Genomic DNA, 17,542 nt, shown 5'->3' with positions numbered 1-17,542 from the left:
TTTGGGACAATTTTATGAATTAGGAAGAAAGTAGGCGGGAATCTCTGATCTTGAGGCTAAGTGTTGATGCCGTCGTAAAAGCCATTGCGTTTCACGTTGGCATCAACAGGCCTTCAGGAGCAGCGATTCTGAGCCCCTCAGTAGGCCAGCATGGCACTGGAATGACCTACGCCGCTCCAGCTGCCGATACTGGTGTTAAATGAGCGCAGTGGGTCTGTGCATGCGTGCTGCATCCGGCGTCAATGCGCGCATGCGCAGTGCAACCGGCGCAATTGTGCACATTGCATGGTGGCTTCTTTCTCTGTGCTGGCCCCGATGCAACATAGCGTAGGGGTACAGGGGCCGGAGCGGAGCAAAAGAGGCCCCCAGCCCAAGAAGATCGGTAAGCCCTGATTGCCAGTCATGCCACAGCGGAGGCCTCCCCGGGTCAGACCCCCGCTCCCCCCCACCAGGCCGCCCCGGAAGGATGTATGCAGAGGTCCCGCTGGGTAAGACCACACGTGGACGGTGCCGGCGGCACTCAGATTTTTTTTGCGCCCACTCGGCCCATCCCGGGCAGAGAATCACCGGTGGGCCGCATAGAGCGGTCCCAATTGGCGCCGCGCCGACCGCTCACCGGAGAATCAGTGGACCGGCGTCGGGGCGGGGTCACGCAATTCGCACCTGGCCCGCCGATTCTCTGGCCCGGCGTGGACTGAGAGAATCCCACCCAGTGTGTTAATCAATTTTCAACTTACCACTTACCCTCCCACTGAACTTTGATTTCTTGCTTTTCTGATAACGGGATTTTACCAACGCATCTGCCCCGAAAGTTTTACTTCCTGCCTGAGGTCAATGTGCTTTTAAATGTTCCACCTAATTTTCCGGCCTGTCCATGGCAATTCCTACAGTCGGCTAGACCGGATCATTTACCCCTTTAATGCAAATAGTAATTTGATAGCACAGTCCAAAGATGTGCGGGTTAGGTGGATTGGCCATGCTAAATTGCCCGTAGTGTAAGGTTAATGGGGGGGATTGTTGGGTTACGGGTATACGGGTATACGGGTTACGTGGGTTTAAGTGGGGTGATCATTGCTCGGCACAACATCGAGGGCCGAAGGGCCTGTTCTGTGCTGTACTGTTCTATGTTCTATGTTCTAACTAGAGTATTACAGCAAGAGTACGCATGCAGTTGAAGATTTTCATCTTGCACTCATGGGAAGGCTACATAAGGTAAACCAATAGCAAAGGGAAAAATCATTTATACTGTATGAAAAAATGTTGATTGGTTGGCAAGTGCACTCTGATTGGGAGAGGCATTGCCATTGACAATGTAGCAGTGAACAGTTAACTGACAAGCTTCTATTTCAAACTCAAATCAGTCAGGCAACACTGATTGGTCAAGGCATTGCCATGGGGAAAGAACCAGGGAATGATGGATCCCCAGGCTTTTGTTTAGTGGGAAATGGCATAGGGCGGGATTCTCCGATTGCCGATGCTGAAATCGCATTCGGCGATTGGCTGGAAAATCCGTTTTTTATGCTATTGTTAGGGGTGGCGCTGTTTTTCAAATGCACGCCCCCTGAAAAATGGCGTAATTGCTGAGTAATCCTCATGCCGTTGGGATGCCTCGGGACGTTACCTGAGGCCTTCCCCTGATGCTCCGGCCCCAGTGGGCCGACTTCCAAATGCTGTCGGTCGCGTGTCGTCTCAGTTTTCGCAGACCTTGCGTGGTGGTTGTGGACTGTGTCCAGTGCCACCACAGTCGGGGATGAGCCAGTCCGCTAGCTGGAGGAGGGGGGGAGCTTTGGTGAGAGCTGGGGGGACTGGTGGGGGGTGGCCCGGTGGTGGCGAGGGCAGTTACAGGAGGGGAATATCTGGCGCGTGGCCAGCGCCATGTTGTAAGATAGATAGTTTTTTGAAGAATAAAGGGATTAAGGGTTATGGTGTTCGGGCAGGAAAGTGGAGCTGAGTCCACAAAAGATCAGCCATGATCTAATTGAATGGCGGAGCAGGCTCGAGGGGCCAGATGGCCTACTCCTGCTCCTAGTTCTTATGTTCTTATGTTCTTATGTATGGCGCGATTGCCACAGGTTGCCTTAGTGTGCATGCTTGGCCAGGGGTCCAGCCATGCTCCATCCGTATCTGCAGGTAAAGCCGGGGGCTTTACGTGGACCAGCTGCTAGCCCTCCAACAGGTGGAGCATCAGTGCGATGCTGACGTTTGGTTGTAAGACCAGATGCTTCCTCTGGACATAGCCACAAAATTGGAGAATCCAGCCCATAATGTATGAACATTCTCCTCCTGTAGCTAAGGACAGGGGTCTGTGCGTGAATATCAACCAACATTATATGACCCAGCATCTAAAAGTGAGCCACACTATGAGCCTGACTGATGGTCTTAAATTGGTTTTCAGTGTAATTTTTGGACAGAAGAAGAATGTCCACACATTATGCCTTTTCCAATGAAACAAAAACTTGGAGGACTGCCATTCCCTGTTTCATTCCTCATGTCAATGCCTTGACCAATCAGAGTTGCCAACTCTCCTCTTCACAATGTTGCTAGCGAGATGTGCAAACAACACAAGCTTGGCAGTTAACAGTTAACTGTTCTCTGCTGCATTTTGCATGGAAATACCTTTAGATATCAGAACCTATTTCTCAACTAATCAGCATTCTCTTCTCAAGCAGTGTTAATTGTTGTTCCCTTAATTGTTAGTCCAAAGATGTGCGGGTTAGGTGGATTGGCCATGATAAATTTACCCCTCAGTGTCCAGGAATGTATAGGTTAGGTGGAGTTATGGGGATAGGGTACTCTTTCAGAGGGTCAGTGCTCAATGGGCCGAATGGCCTCCTTCCACTTTGTAGAGATTCTATGATTCTATCTTGCGTAGCTGTCTTGATAAGTGCAAGATGAAAAGCTCCAACAGCATGTTTTTTTTGCAGCAATATTTAACACTTTAATGCTTTAATATTCATCATTTTTAGGATATAGCAACACCCATCACCCTCCAAACCATTTCAGTTGCCAAGTTGGAATAGAATGTTGAAACTGTTGGCAAGATTTATTCTACATGGAGCTAAAGACAACTTTAAACATGTAAACATTTCCTCTTTCTTGCCCAGTAACATCTTTGTCTTTTTTTAATAGCTTGAAGCATTCTCGTTGTTACATCTTTGTATCACGGATGTTGATTTTATGGTCTTCAACTTGGTGAATAGACCCTCATCAGAAATGTGTGCAGTCTTGTGTGCTAATCTCCTGGTTTTCTAATAAGTCTCAGTGCATTTGGTGCTGAAGGGTTAGTTCCTTGGAGCAAAAGATGCTTTAAGATTTAGACTTGGCATTATGTGAATGCCTTGACCTCAGTGGCCCCTTTGAAGTTATTTAAATGGTTACGGAATACTTCCACAATGAATCCAATGTGCTGTTTTATATTGAGTGCCTGTCTGAAACATATACTGGGAGGCCTGTACCATGTTCATTCAATAACTTTGCTACTTATCATTAATTTTCTGTATTAATAGCTCTTGCCTTCTGACTGCTCTCTTTGAATTGACTTATGCTAGTTATTTGCTGTTTTCTATCAGTTCAGCACACTTTTGTGCATCCATTAGGCTGCTGCATTGTTGCTGATACTGGTTTCCCACCCTGGTAAAATAAAACGTGGATATGACAATGGATATCTCAGTGGATCTCACAATGACGCAGATGTGGAGGAGACAGAGAGACTCCTGGCGAGAAGCAGGTCTATTGGTGTAGTTGGAACCTGGCATCCACCTACAGACAGAATTTCATTATATGACCCAGGCACACGTTCTTGGAGTTATCAGAAGAGACCTTTGTTTTTCATATGATATTCACCAGAGAGGCAGTCATTGAGTTGTATCAAATACTGGAATGTGTTATTGAAATAATATCTGATACAGGGATAGTCACTTTCCAAAACCCTCTTGTGTGCCTTCTCAGAGCAGACCTGCCAATGTTCTCAACATTCAATGCAGGACGTTCTGAAGGTTTACAAGGGGCAGCATAGTGGCACAGTGGTTAAAACTGGTGCTTCATAGCGCCAGAGACCTGGGTTCAATTCTGGCCTTGGGTGACTGTGTAGTTTGCAAGTTCTCCCTGTGTCTGCATGGATTTCCTCCGGGTGCTCCGGTTTCCTCCCACTGTCCAAAGATGTGCAGGTTAGGGTGGACTGACCATGCCAAATTGCCCCTTAAATGAACAAAAAATAATTGGGTCCTCTAAAGCCATCACCTCTTTTCCTGCTTCTTTGACATTTCACCAGTTGCTTGGTCCTGACTCCCCATAATTCTCCTGGAATGGATGTATCCTGGCTAGTACTTCTGCTGCTCAGAACTCATACATTAAACAATACTGAGAACTCTTGCTGCAAGCTGTTTAAATTGGGCAGAATAATGGCTGGTGTCAGTTCTACGAAAGCCCTGAATTCAATGGCAAGTGCTGCTGGACACTTCTCTTGCAGCCCACCTCATGCTCCATGCTGGGAAAAGCACTAGAGCAGGTCTGCTCTTTGCATGCTGGAAGGATCAGGGGAGGCCTCGCCTGATCATAACAGAATTAGCTGTTGTGGATGAGATGACTCAGCTTCTTGTAACCTTGATTGCACAAGTCCAATAAAGGCCTGTGCTTTGCAGTCACACATGCTGAATATGTGTTCAGCTGCATGAGGGTCCTCTTCACACCAGCATTATTTAAAGGGCTACAATCCAACTTTGAGATCAGGCGCTATTGTGTTATTTCTGTCTTTCCAAAGTTTGTGCAGGTACTGTCATTTGCATTTAAAGGTCTGTCTGAGTTGGTTCATCCATACATGGGAGGTAGAATATTTGGTCACCTCTGCACATGAAGGGCGGAATTTAAAGAGCACAACTCTTGGGCCTGATGCCTGCTGACGCAATCTCTGGGAGCCCCAAGGGAATTAAGTCCCTCATTGACAATGATAACTCTGCCATTGAGGCTCCCAATTCCATGGTGGCCATTCCGATTGCAGGTCGTCTTTCTGGAAATCGTGTTTCTGGAAGCTTCCAGTCGGTCAGCGACTGGCAGGTCTCCATTATGGCAGCACCACCAGGAGTGGTGGCTGCTGATGGTATTTAATTTGGACCTTTACCAGGGATCCCTGGAGAAAGGTAAGTGAGGATGGCATGTATCGCAGGGTGGATACACCGGTGAGAGATGAGACACCACCCAGCAATCACCTTAACGCAAGGGGTTAGGGATTCCACCGCTGTAAAATTCAGGCTCTAACCCCCAATGAAGATATGTGAGAAGTGGGCATAAGACCCATAACAATGATAGAGATATGTGAGGGTGAGATGCAGAACTGGATGTTAGGCATGATCCGAAGTGCCGGGAATGCTGTTGGATGAATGATGAGGGTGTGGTGCATTGAGCCGAGTGCACAATTGGTAGGGTGAAGGATAGAAGATGTCATGTGACCTTGACCACCTTTGTCAGGTCATTAAACGTGCCTGGTAATGGTGCCTAGTTCTTGCATCCAGACTCATAACATTGACCTGCCTGATCAACTAAATCCACAACCTTAGAAAGTGTGCTTTAATGGCCTCATGGTCACCACCGTCCACCCTGGAAACATGCTTTCTCTTTTACTGTCAACTTGCATCACAAAATCTTCTGCATCGTGTCTGTGAACCTGGGAGCCTTCTCTCTGCCCTAGTGCTCCATTTAGTTTGTCTCAACTGCAGCTTTCTTCAGCCAGTGCAGCTCCCCTTTAAGAGAGGCAGTCTGCCTTTAAGAGCTGGAGGATAGCTGAAACACCTGTTAGCCTCAAATGTTATTAGGCCCCTGTTGACCATGCAGCCCAACTGGCCAGTAGCAAGGCTCACGATTGGCTATGTGCAATTAGGCAAATGAGGAGAATATAAAAAGTTTGTGTTCTGCCTGCCATAATGGGACCCAGTACAGGCAGATTGCAAATCGCAACTTCTATGCCTGAAAATAGGTGCAGATCAATTTTTAGCCAATTCTCTTTCTTCAGGACTGCGCCAGTTTTTTGAGTATCAGTTGTGGCTCAGGCGGTCGTATTCTGACTCATAAGGTTGCTGACTCAAGTCCCACTCCATGACTTGAGCACATGAATCGAGGCTGACACTCTGCTGCAGTTATCAGAGAGTGCTGCCCAGCCACAGGGGCTGTCTTTTGAGTGAGATGTTAAACTGAGACCCCATCTGCCTGTCGCAGGTGGGTGGAAAATACCCCACCAGTTAATTTGAAGAACAAAGAGAAGTTATCACATCTAATATTTATTCCTCAGTCAATAGCACACAAAACAAAATAGGTGGTCATTATCACACTGTTGTCTGTGGGGGTTTGCTGCAGGCAATTTGACTGCTATGTTTCCTACACTATCACAGTTCAATAATACTTAATTGGCTATTAAGTGCTTTGAAACATCTTGAACTTGTGAAAAGCAGAAAATAAATGCAAGTGTGTGTAATATAAATGCAAGTCTTTGTTTCTTTTTAATTAAATAGTTTCTGTGGGCATGGGGTGGGCAAGTGCCAAAGATGTACCTGAGGTAGGCGCTCATTCATGCTTGACACCATGCTAATGAAGCGCTTTACCTGCAAATTCCATGGAGTAAGTGCTGAGGAGTACTGTTGAATAAAAGTTGCATTGCATCTGTTGGGATCATGACCAAGAGGTTTCAGATAGCTTGTGATTCTGGTGTTAGTGCTCTACATGACTCAGGATTTTGTTACTATTGTTGAGCTGACTATTATACATGATTACCACCACAAAGTCTCAGTCAATCCTATTAATCATTGGTAATTCTAAAATGTGATTATAATATGGCAACTCCAACGGTGTAATGCAAGTTTCAAATAATAAATGTGTGTTAGATAAATAACAAAACTTCTAAAATTAATAAAGTACTTGATTGAACATAGGGGATTTGTATAGAAGTCAAGATTAATTCAAAGACATTTAGTTAATTTTGTTAGTTTGTAGATGGAATTTAGGACTTTATTTCCTGATTAGTACAGCATTGATGTCCATCAGAACATCATTGCCCTCTGTCTCTCCAACATCTACTGAGTTTCTACCATAGGTCTTCATGTGACTGAATAGGCTGATTTTCAACACAGATCCTTGGGGCACATGGGATAGGATGTCCCAAGAAGGAGAGGGATCGGCGTGTCAATGCTACCACATTTCAAAAAGAGCTTCAGGGTATCTTTGACGCATTTTCTTTGTTCTTCAATGCAGTGCTGATCTTTAAAAGCTGAGAAAATAGGACTTGGCAGGTAAGCATTTTTCAACCATCCAGACAGTGCCCAGTCCATCAAAGTTGATTTTGCAGGAATTTTGCCTGAATGCTTGTGGAGCTAGATTCATGAAGGACACAAACATTTATCCGCTGGTCCTCCCATTGAACCTGGAGGATATGACGGAGGCATTGCTGATGGAATTTCTCTAACATTTTTATGCGTTGCAGATACACAGCCAAGGTCTCACTGCAGTACAGGAGTATGGTGACGACAATTTTCTGTACACTAGGACATTTGTTGACTTGCAAAGCTCATTTTTGTCAAGCACTCACTACTATAGTTAGTACAAGTCTAAGCTGTTGAAGCTGATCTGGTGTTGGATCTCCTCAATGATGCCCTTTAGAGAGAGGCATCTGCCAAGGTGTGGGAAGTTCTCAACATATTCCAGGATTCCTCTGTTAACATATATGGGAGGTACAATATTTGCCTAGGTTGATATATCAGTTTTGTTTTGGCAACATTCAAGGACAGGCCAATTTTCTTGTACATAGAATTAAAGAGATCGAGACTGGCTTGCAAAACTGGTATTGAGTGGGCAGCAAAACTGCATTAATCCACAAACTGTGGATCATGTGTGCCTATCACAGAGGCAACTGAAGTTAAAGGGTTCCCCATCTAGGTGGTTCTTAATACTCACACCAGAGGATATTTGACCTTTGATGAGGTGAATAGCCACCGTCTGGTAGAATGTAAGTAGGATGGAAGATATCACACAGCCTTGCCTTACTCCAGGCTTGATTTGAAAGGCTTCTGTTTCAGATTTCTCACTCGAGGCAATTGCAGTCACATCATCAGGAAGCAATTTGCAGGATTGTGATGAATTTTCTCAGACATCCAAACCTTTGAAACACAATCCACAGAGCCTTGTGATTTACTAAGTCAAATGCTCTGGCTGGGTTTATTAATGCAATGAAGGGTTCCTGTTGTTGTTCTCAACAGTGTTATTGGATTGATCTGACAAAAAAAACATGGTCTGGAATTTTGTCCATGAGGCAGGTGCAGTCAGGATAATTCTCCGCTCTATAAAACTAACTTTTAAAAATGACTACCTGGATGTCAGATTTTTGGTCTGAGTTGAAGGTGGCGGGGGGGGGGGGGGGCAGTCTATATTATAGGTTGGTTGGTGCCGGGGGGGGGGTGACTTCAGGAATAGAGGGAAGGCTGCCAGGTATGGATGCAGGCTGGGTGGGAGGTCTGCCTCAGGCTTTGGCATTGTGTCCAAACTTTTCAAATAAATAAAACAAGAAACATCCCTTTATTCATCACCCATCATGCTCACAAGCTCCCTCTGACAGGTACTTTGACAGTTCTTCTTGATACTTGGATTTGATAGTTTTGATTGTTGATTTTGACAGGTCTGTTGACAATTTAAATAAGCTTGACAATTCATGATTTTTTTCACTTTTTATACACATTTATGTCTGCTGTTAATAATTCCAAATGGCATCTGACTTCCCCCTCAGGCGTCCTGGGACCAGGTCCAAAATGATACGTTACCTCCCAAAGGGGTACCCTAACCATCCAAAAGCATGCACAAAGGTTAGACCTGCTCTTACCAGATCTAACTCGTGCACTTCCGGATTCAAACCCCTGGGGTATCAAAATCCAACTTTAATGGTGGCAACTGGTGACTTGAATGGCTAAATGCTCCATGAACCAAGCAGGTGTAAAATGGTACCCATCCAGATAGGATGCTTTCTATAGTGCATCTGTAAAAGCTGGTAAGAGTCAATGTGGACATGCCGAATTTCCTTAGTTTCCTGAGAAAGTATAGGCACTGATCTGCTTTTCTAGTCGTAGCGCCGACGTGGGTGGACCAGGACAGATTGTTGGTGATGTGCACACCTAGGAATTTGAAGCTGTCAACAATCTCCACCTCAGCACCATTGATACAGATGGGGGTGTGTACGATACTTTGCTTCCTGAAGTCAATGACCAGCTCTTTAGTTTTGTTGACTCAGTGAGAGATTGTTATCATTACACCACGCTACTAGGTGCTCAATCTCCCTCCTGTACTCTGACTCATCGTTGTTCGAGATCCGACCCACTACGGTCTGTCATCAGCAAACCTACTGATGAAATTGGAGCCACATTTTGTCACACTGTCGTCTATATATAGTATAGTAGAGGGCTGAGAGGGAAATGCTTCAATAGTTTTTATGCCATGACTTACCTCCTTGCTTGAAAATAATTACAATTGTTGTATTCCTAAATTTGGGTGGCGGGAGTGTTCTTTGTCTTCCCAAATCTATGGGATGAATGCATGGTGCCTTGACATGCGCAAATGCCCAACATATTTGAAGACTACAGCTGGAATATCATCTGGGCCACAGGTTTTGTTGATGGCCATACATTTGATTGCTTTTTTCAGATATCCCATTTTTAGTAGTTCACTCAAAGATTCTACCAAAGGATACTGGAGAGTGTCAGTTATCACTTTGGACTCACAATTGTTGAAAATGTTCTCCCCATTGATGGATGACATTATCATCCTTTAGAAGAGAAATGCTGCCCAGTCAGGGAAGGAGATTTTGTGCATTTGACCTTGGTTTATAGATAGCTCTGTTATCTTCAAAAAAGTTTTACAAATCATGATGGTCAGCATATTGTTTGATCTTTTGGACTTTCTCTTGTCATCACATGTACTTTATCTTCCCAATTTGTCTTTGTACGTCAGTCTAGAGCTATTGGATATTGGGTTGTTCTGCCAGGCAATGAAGGTTACTCCTTTTTGTTCTAGGCATTGTTTTCATTGAACCAATCCTGGTGATGTTGATGCTTGAACCCAATGATATGGGCACAGGACTCTAGTGCAGCTGACTTTATTTAATTTCACTGTTTGGGAATTGATTCAGATGTGTGAAGACTTTCCAGATTGGCCATGAGCTGAACTTGGAATTCTTCTCTTTGTGGGCTGTATGGTGTTGTTATAATGATATAGGTACAAATCGCTCATAAGGGATTGTATAAACATATTGTGGGTTAGGTTTCTCAGATTAAGCACATTATAACATTTATGCAAAGGTGGAAAGCTTGAAGACATAAAAAACAGAGCAGTGTGTTGTGGTGTGCTCTGCCCAAAAGAATGACACCCTTCCCTTCCAGTGATGTCATGCTGCTATCCCTGAAAGGCATATTCAAACATCCCCCTTTCTTTTAAAAGATACATTCCCTGTTCCAAAAATGTATACATTTCACAAAGCATTTTCATGTTTAGTTATCATTAACTAATCATGAATCTATGGGCAGGATTTTCTAGTCACACCCACATCAAGACTGGAAGTTCCCGTTCAAGATCAATGGACTTTAAACAGTCCGTCAAATTGTCTGTCCCACCTGCATCAATTTCTGCAGTGGGTGGGACTGGAAATTTACCCTTATGAGCCTCTAAAGCATAGAGGTAATCTACTGATATAACCAGATCTTGTCTTGGTAACCTTGTTTGAAGGTTTCCTTAATTGCTCACCATAATCCATGTGATTGTCATTCTTGGATGTTGTTCCTAGTTGCATTTGGGATCTAGTCCTTGATAAGAAAGGACTGCATGGATGGTGAGGAACTGGAATGGATAAGATTTGTCTTCTGTTATACCTCACTGCTTTGCCTCTGTGTGGCATGACTTCTGAGCGCCTTGGTTCTGAACAAATCCTTGTCACCTCAGTCGGTTGCCATGTCTCTTCTGTGGAATTCTGGATATGAACTTGTCCCAATTGTAAATGTGGCAAATCTGTGCTTGCATTTTTATTGTGCATTTTGGTCATCTTCACTTATAATTTTAAAAGTTGCGATCCGATTTCTGAGCAGTTAGAATGGGTAAGAGTCAGTAGAATGGTACTCCAAACATGACCTCTGCTGGTGATGGGATAGGTGCACTTAAAGTTGTCACTCTCAGACATACTATTGCAATGTGTGACTTTTGTTTGGTCTGTCTGCATTTGAGAATCAGGGATTTCACCACGTGAATCATTCATTCAGCTGGACTGTTAGATCCAGGGTAATGAGGGGAGTGAGTAATGTGATCGAGATTCCACTTGCCACACATATTCTGACAAGGCTTCCAGTAAATTGTGGACCGTTATCCATAACAATCTCTCGAGGGACCCAAATAAACTGAAAATAGCACTTACAGAGTATGCGCAACAGTTGCACTTGAGGTATTGTGGAATTGTCAAATAATGGGGCACTCGGTAATGTAATCAACAATGATGATGAAGTCAGTATCATGGACATGAAAGAGGTTGGATGAGATGCTGGACAAAAGAAAGGTAGGAACCTGATGTAAAATCAAGGGTTCCTTGTGCTAGCTTGTCATATGCTCTTGACATGACTCACACTTCTTGATGATGACTTCAACATTGTTATTCATACCAGAAAATAGGCTACCTCTCCTGTGAGTCTTCTTTCCAATCTGTGTCGATGTGTGAGTGATTAAGTTGTCAAGGAATATCTGGTCACAAAGATTCCAGTATGATGGCCGGCTTTCCTCTAAAAATGACTCCACAGGAGTTGCTAAGCTCATTCTGGGAAGGCAAAAATGTTCTCATGTGTTCATGGACATGTTGAATTGAATCAGGCCATCCTTCAAAGCTGGTTTTCTAGTTTCTTTAGCGTAGTATCTTTTATCATTTCTTCTTGTGGCTACCATACCAGATCAGTTGATGGGCATGCATTCTCCTGCAAGCATAACATTGCAACCCCTTGAAACTGCCAATTTTGTCAAAACATGCTGAATATTTTGATGTTTGGTCATGAACTGAGGAATTAAGAGTAGTTTATAAAGTTGATTTTCCATGTGAGGTCTGACTAATTCTATGGACTGTCACGAATGTGAGGTTGCCACATGCTGATAGATGAACAATCACTGGGCCTTTAGATTCCACAATGTCGAACATCTGTGACACCCAGGAGGATTGATTGCATTTGCACTCCAGCAATATGCTGTTGGTTTCTCCGCTCTACCAGCCCCATGTTCCGCAGCAGCAAACCCCCACTGGCAGTGGGATTCTCCATTATTGCCACATGCCAATGGGATTTACCATTGTGGTTACCACACGCCGGCAGCTAACCCGTGGGCATGGATGTGGTGCCGGCGCAATGGAGAATTCCGCTGGCAGAGAATCCCGCTCATGGATCCTACAGATGGAATTAGTAAACTGTTACATGTTAAAAGTTGCACAGTAGTAGATTTTGCCAAGGCCTTTCATATCTGTGGACATATGTCTTTTGGAACCCACAGGCATTGTATATTGCAATTTTCCCCATGTGCATCTTTTTCTAAAAAGCAGTTTTACTCGACAGTTTTTCAACATTTTCAAAACACAAAACTCAAACAACCCCTAAACAAACAAGACAACCCCCACCCTCAACATTCAACGGTAACCAACTCCTGAAAGTGCATGATAAACAAACCCCAACAATTGTAGAACCCCTCCTTTTCTCCACTCAGCTCGATTTTTACCTTCTCTAGGGTCAAAACCTCCTGTAGGTCCCCCACCACGCCGAGGCACAGGGTGGAGAGGCTGATCTCCTTGTCTTTCAGCGGTCTACGAGATGAAGACTAAAACATCTGACCTACACCTGAGCTGGTCTGACACCCCGAATATGGCTTCCAGGGGGCTGGGCTCTCCATTCATTTGTAAGACTCCTGACATTGTACTGAACACTGCCCTCCAAAACTTTTCCAGCTTTGGGCAGGACCAAAACAGATAAACATGGTTTGCAGGGCCCCTCTCACATTGCTAACAGGCTTCCTCCACCCCCTCGAACAGCTGGGTCATCCTCGATTTTGTGAGGTGTGCTCTGTACACTATCTTCAGCTGTATCAGCCCCAACCTCGCACATGAATTTGTGGCATTCACCCTCTGCAGCACCTCACACCACTATCCCTCTTCCAGTACCATCCTCAGCTCTTCTTCCCACTTCACCTTAGCCCCCGCCATGGACACCCTGCCCTCCTCGAGGATCCTCTCGTAAATCGCTGTGACGATTCCCCTCTCCAACCCCCCACCTCCGCTGACAGCACCACCTCCAGCAACGAGAAGGCCGGTGCTACCGGGAAGGTTAGGAATACCTTCTTTGCAAAATCCTGCAACTGCATTTACCTAAAGCCCTTCCCCTGTGCCAACCCATACTTCTCTCTTATCTCCCAGCTCCTCTAGACTTGTGAATCATCCTCCACCCCCTTCAACATCTCTCCTTGCTCTCGTACCTCAGCCAAAACCTGCAGCACTGCCTCTTTACCAGGGCAATCGCCTCCTCCACCCACGTTTCCATCACAGCCACATCATCTCTCTCTGCAGCACCTCCATGTGCTTGGCAAACTGCCTCTCAGATTCTCCAGCCTTAGTTAGAGTTTTCGCTGTGAGGGGAATGGCCCCACCCGAAGCTCCAAAGATGCTTTCCCGCCAGACCCACCAACTCACTCGATGGCGGGCGGACTTTCGCTCGCCCCCTTCTTTCCAGTGCCTTTCTTCTGGTTCTTTGACATCAATTTATTCAGAAATTGCCCCTGGACCGGGCATTAAAGTCCAAAAACCAAAGCCTTGAGCAGGAGCGACCTCCACCCCTGTGTGAATCTTGGTCAATAATGAAGAAGTTACCAACTTCCTGAGGACAGATCATTTAGAATGTTGGCAAACGCTTCAGATGGTGTGATGGCATCTATGCTTTCCACGAGATTGATCATCTGACACATGTGTTAGTTGCTCTTTGTGTACATCATCATTATTTTCTGGTTGTCAATCATCACATGTCTTTGTTTCTTATTGTTTGAAGCTACCCATTGTATGTGCTCTGTTTGGATCAGTGCATGGCCCATTGTAGCAGCATCAGCTTTTGCTCTCCCACACTGCCACTTTCAATGGCCTTTTTTGCCACATGCTGTTCAGAATTGGTGGAAAGCTGGATGTTCCCTTGGTGCAGACAGAAAGCCACACCTTCCACACATCATGCTAAGTTTGGACATTCTAGTAAGTGCATGTACAATTGAGGTAAGCTTTGCCAACAGGTATGGATCGCTTCTTGCTTATATCCCTTAAATCCATTCTTGGATGGATTTCTTCAACGAGATACATTTTGAGCTCATCGAGTAAATCTTACTGGAATGTTTCCACGGGAGTGGATTTGATCGTGAACCTTACAATTCTGTAATTCCAACCTCAATTCCAACCTCATAACCTCCCAATCCCTGACAGCCCGCTTCTGCCCCCTTCGCAAAATCCATATACAGGACTGTCCCAGTAGGCCAATCCTGTCAGCCTGTTCCTGCCCCACCAAACTCATTTTTCCTATCTTGACTCCATGCTCTCCTCTTTCACAGTCCCTCCCAATCTACCTTTGTGATTCCTCCGATGTCCCACATCATATCAACACCTTCCAGTTCCTCTGCCATAACCACCTCTTTACCATGGATGTCCAATCCCTCTAAACCTTCATTCCCCACCAGGATGGTCTGAGGGCTCTCCGCTTCTTCCTCGAACAGAGGCCGGAACAATCCCCATCCACCGCCTGGCTGCAATTGCCCTCACACTCAACAATTTCTCCTTTAACATATCTCATTTCTTCCAAACCAAAGATGTGGCTATGGGTACCCGTGTGGGTCCCAGTTTTACCTGTCTCTTTATGAGGATGTGGAACATTCCTTGTTCCAGTCCTACTCTGGCTTCATCCCACAACTCTTTTATCATTACATAGACGACTGTTTCAGTGCTGCTTCATGTTCCCGTCTGGACCTGGAAAACTTTGTTAATTTTGCTTCCAATTTCCACCCCTCTATCACCTTCACATGGTCCATCTCTGACACTTCCCTTCCCTTCCTTGACCTTTCGATTTCAATTTCTGGAGAATGACTGTCCACTAGTATCCATGAAAAACCCACTGACTCCCAGAGTTACTTCAGCTACAGCTCTTCCCTCCCCCCCCTCCCCCACATCCTCTAAGGACTCCATCCCATTCTTCCAGTTCCTTTGCCTCTGCTGCATCTGTTCTGATGATGCATTTCACAAATCAATGCGGTTGACATGTTTTCATTCTTCCTTAATTGTAGTTTCACACCCGCTGTGGTCAACAGAGCTCTCAACTGTATCCGACCCATCTACCACACCTCTGCCCTCACCTCCTCTTCTCCCTCCCTGAACCAGGATAGGGTCTCCCTTGTCCTCACTTTTCACCCCACCAGCCTCCACATTAAAATAATCATCCTCTGCCATTTCTGACATCGCCAGAGATTCCACCACCAAACATATCTGCCCCTCACTCCCCCTGTCAACATTTCATAGCACCTGTTCCTTCCAGGATACCTCTTCCATCACTTCCAACACCTCATTCTCTTCCCTTAGCACCTTCCCATGCAATCGCAGAAGGTGTAACACCTGCCCTTTTACCTCCTACTTGCTCACCATTTCAAGCCCTAAACACTCTTCTCAAGTGAGGCAGCACTTCACATGCATCTCCTTCAATCTGGTCTATTGCATTTGCAGCTCCAAGTGCGGTCTACTCTTCATAGGAGAGTCTAAACTCAGACTCGGTGACCGCTTTTCAGGAGACCTCCAGTCCGTCTGCAAGCAGGACCCAAACCTTCCTGTCGCTTGCCGTTTCAACTACCCATCCTGCTCTCACGTACACATGTCCACCTTGGCCTGCTGCAATGTTCCAGTGAAGCCCAGCGTCAACTGGAGGAACAGCACCTCATCTTCCGATTAGACATGTTACGGCCTTCCGGACATAACATTGAGTTCAACAACTTCAGACTGTGAACTCTCTCCTCCACCTTCAGCCAATTTTTATTTCTATCAATTTATTTTTATTTCTTCCATTGTTCTTTTTTGCCCTCACCATAGTTACTCCTTCCCCCACTCCACTTGGGCCATCTGTTCCGAGTTACCCTTTACACCTTTGTTCTGCAATTCACGCATTCTAATTTCTTTATGTGTCATGATCAGCACCCTTCTTAGCCTCAATCACTCCATTTTCATTCCTTTTGTCTTCTGTCCTTGACATCTTTGTCAACCTCCACCAATCGCTGGCCCCCTATCCATCCCCATGGCTTCATGCCCCCCACAAGAGTATAAATCTCTCCTCATTTCCAGTTGTCTCTAGCTTTGACAAAAAGTCATCCAGACTGGAAATGTTAGCTACCTTTTCTCTCCAGAGATGCTGTCAGACATGCTGAGATTGTCCAGTATTTTCTGTTTTTGTTTACAATTCTGTCTGCAGGTTCTGTGTCTGATAAATCACAGTGTTATGTTCTGTGTTGTCGCCATGGTAAAAATGAACACAGAACATCTAGTTATTTGACTCGTAAGATAGTTTATTAATGAAATGAACATGTGGAAAGATAACTAACGAACTATAATACGAACGGTAGCGAATAAGTGAATTCTCCTGCAGCTACTTCTAATGCGGTTGCCCTCTAGTGCGGCTTACTACCAACTGCCGAATCTCTGGAGTCACATGGTGGATCTCTATTGCCACCTGCTGGTCTGAGGTCAAATAACTACATACATTACTGTGCATATGCTTATCACAACACACAGTACGTATCCTTTTATATTAAAAAAATCTGACAAGTATTCCTGACAAACATAAAACATGCTCCAACAGAAATTAATTTATAAAGTATGAGAAACCTCAATTTGAGAATGCAAGAAATTGGGAAAAGCTCCTCCCTCTTCTATTTTCCCAATTTTGACTAGACAAGCAGCAAGTAGCAAAATAATATATCAATGCAGATTTTTGAATACTGAGTAGGTCAGGCACTATCAGTGGAGAGAGAAAGAGGGGAGGTTTAAATGTACTTTCATCAGACCTCAAAAATGCTATGGATGAACAGTTTTTGAGGAAGTACAGAGCCAGGGAATAAGTGACGGTGGGAAAAACAAGTTTGGGCAACCGGACACATTTGCAGAGCCAGCTGCATTTGCACCTGCTTGCTTGACTTGCACCAGGGTATGTTCAGTAATAGTAGCACCATGTGAGATGCCTGATCAGGAGGATGTAGAGAGAGGAACTGAGCAGTCAATCACAGCTAGCATTATGGAAAACTCCACAATGCCACAAAGTGTTTGGCATGTGCCTGACTGTTCTTTTCCCTGCTTTTATAGAAATGAATGAAACTGCCAGTCCTCTGGAACAGTGCATCTGTCATTTCTTGAATTCAGATAGATGTGGTGCCTTCAGAAACATCACTGTAGTTGTCTGAAAAGATTCTGTAGTGTTACAATTTATGGCTGCAGCGGATTTTGCCG

Source organism: Scyliorhinus canicula, chromosome 5, assembly GCF_902713615.1.
Source record: "Scyliorhinus canicula chromosome 5, sScyCan1.1, whole genome shotgun sequence".
Lineage (NCBI taxonomy): Eukaryota > Metazoa > Chordata > Chondrichthyes > Carcharhiniformes > Scyliorhinidae > Scyliorhinus > Scyliorhinus canicula.
Note: the sequence above shows the minus strand (reverse complement) of the source record.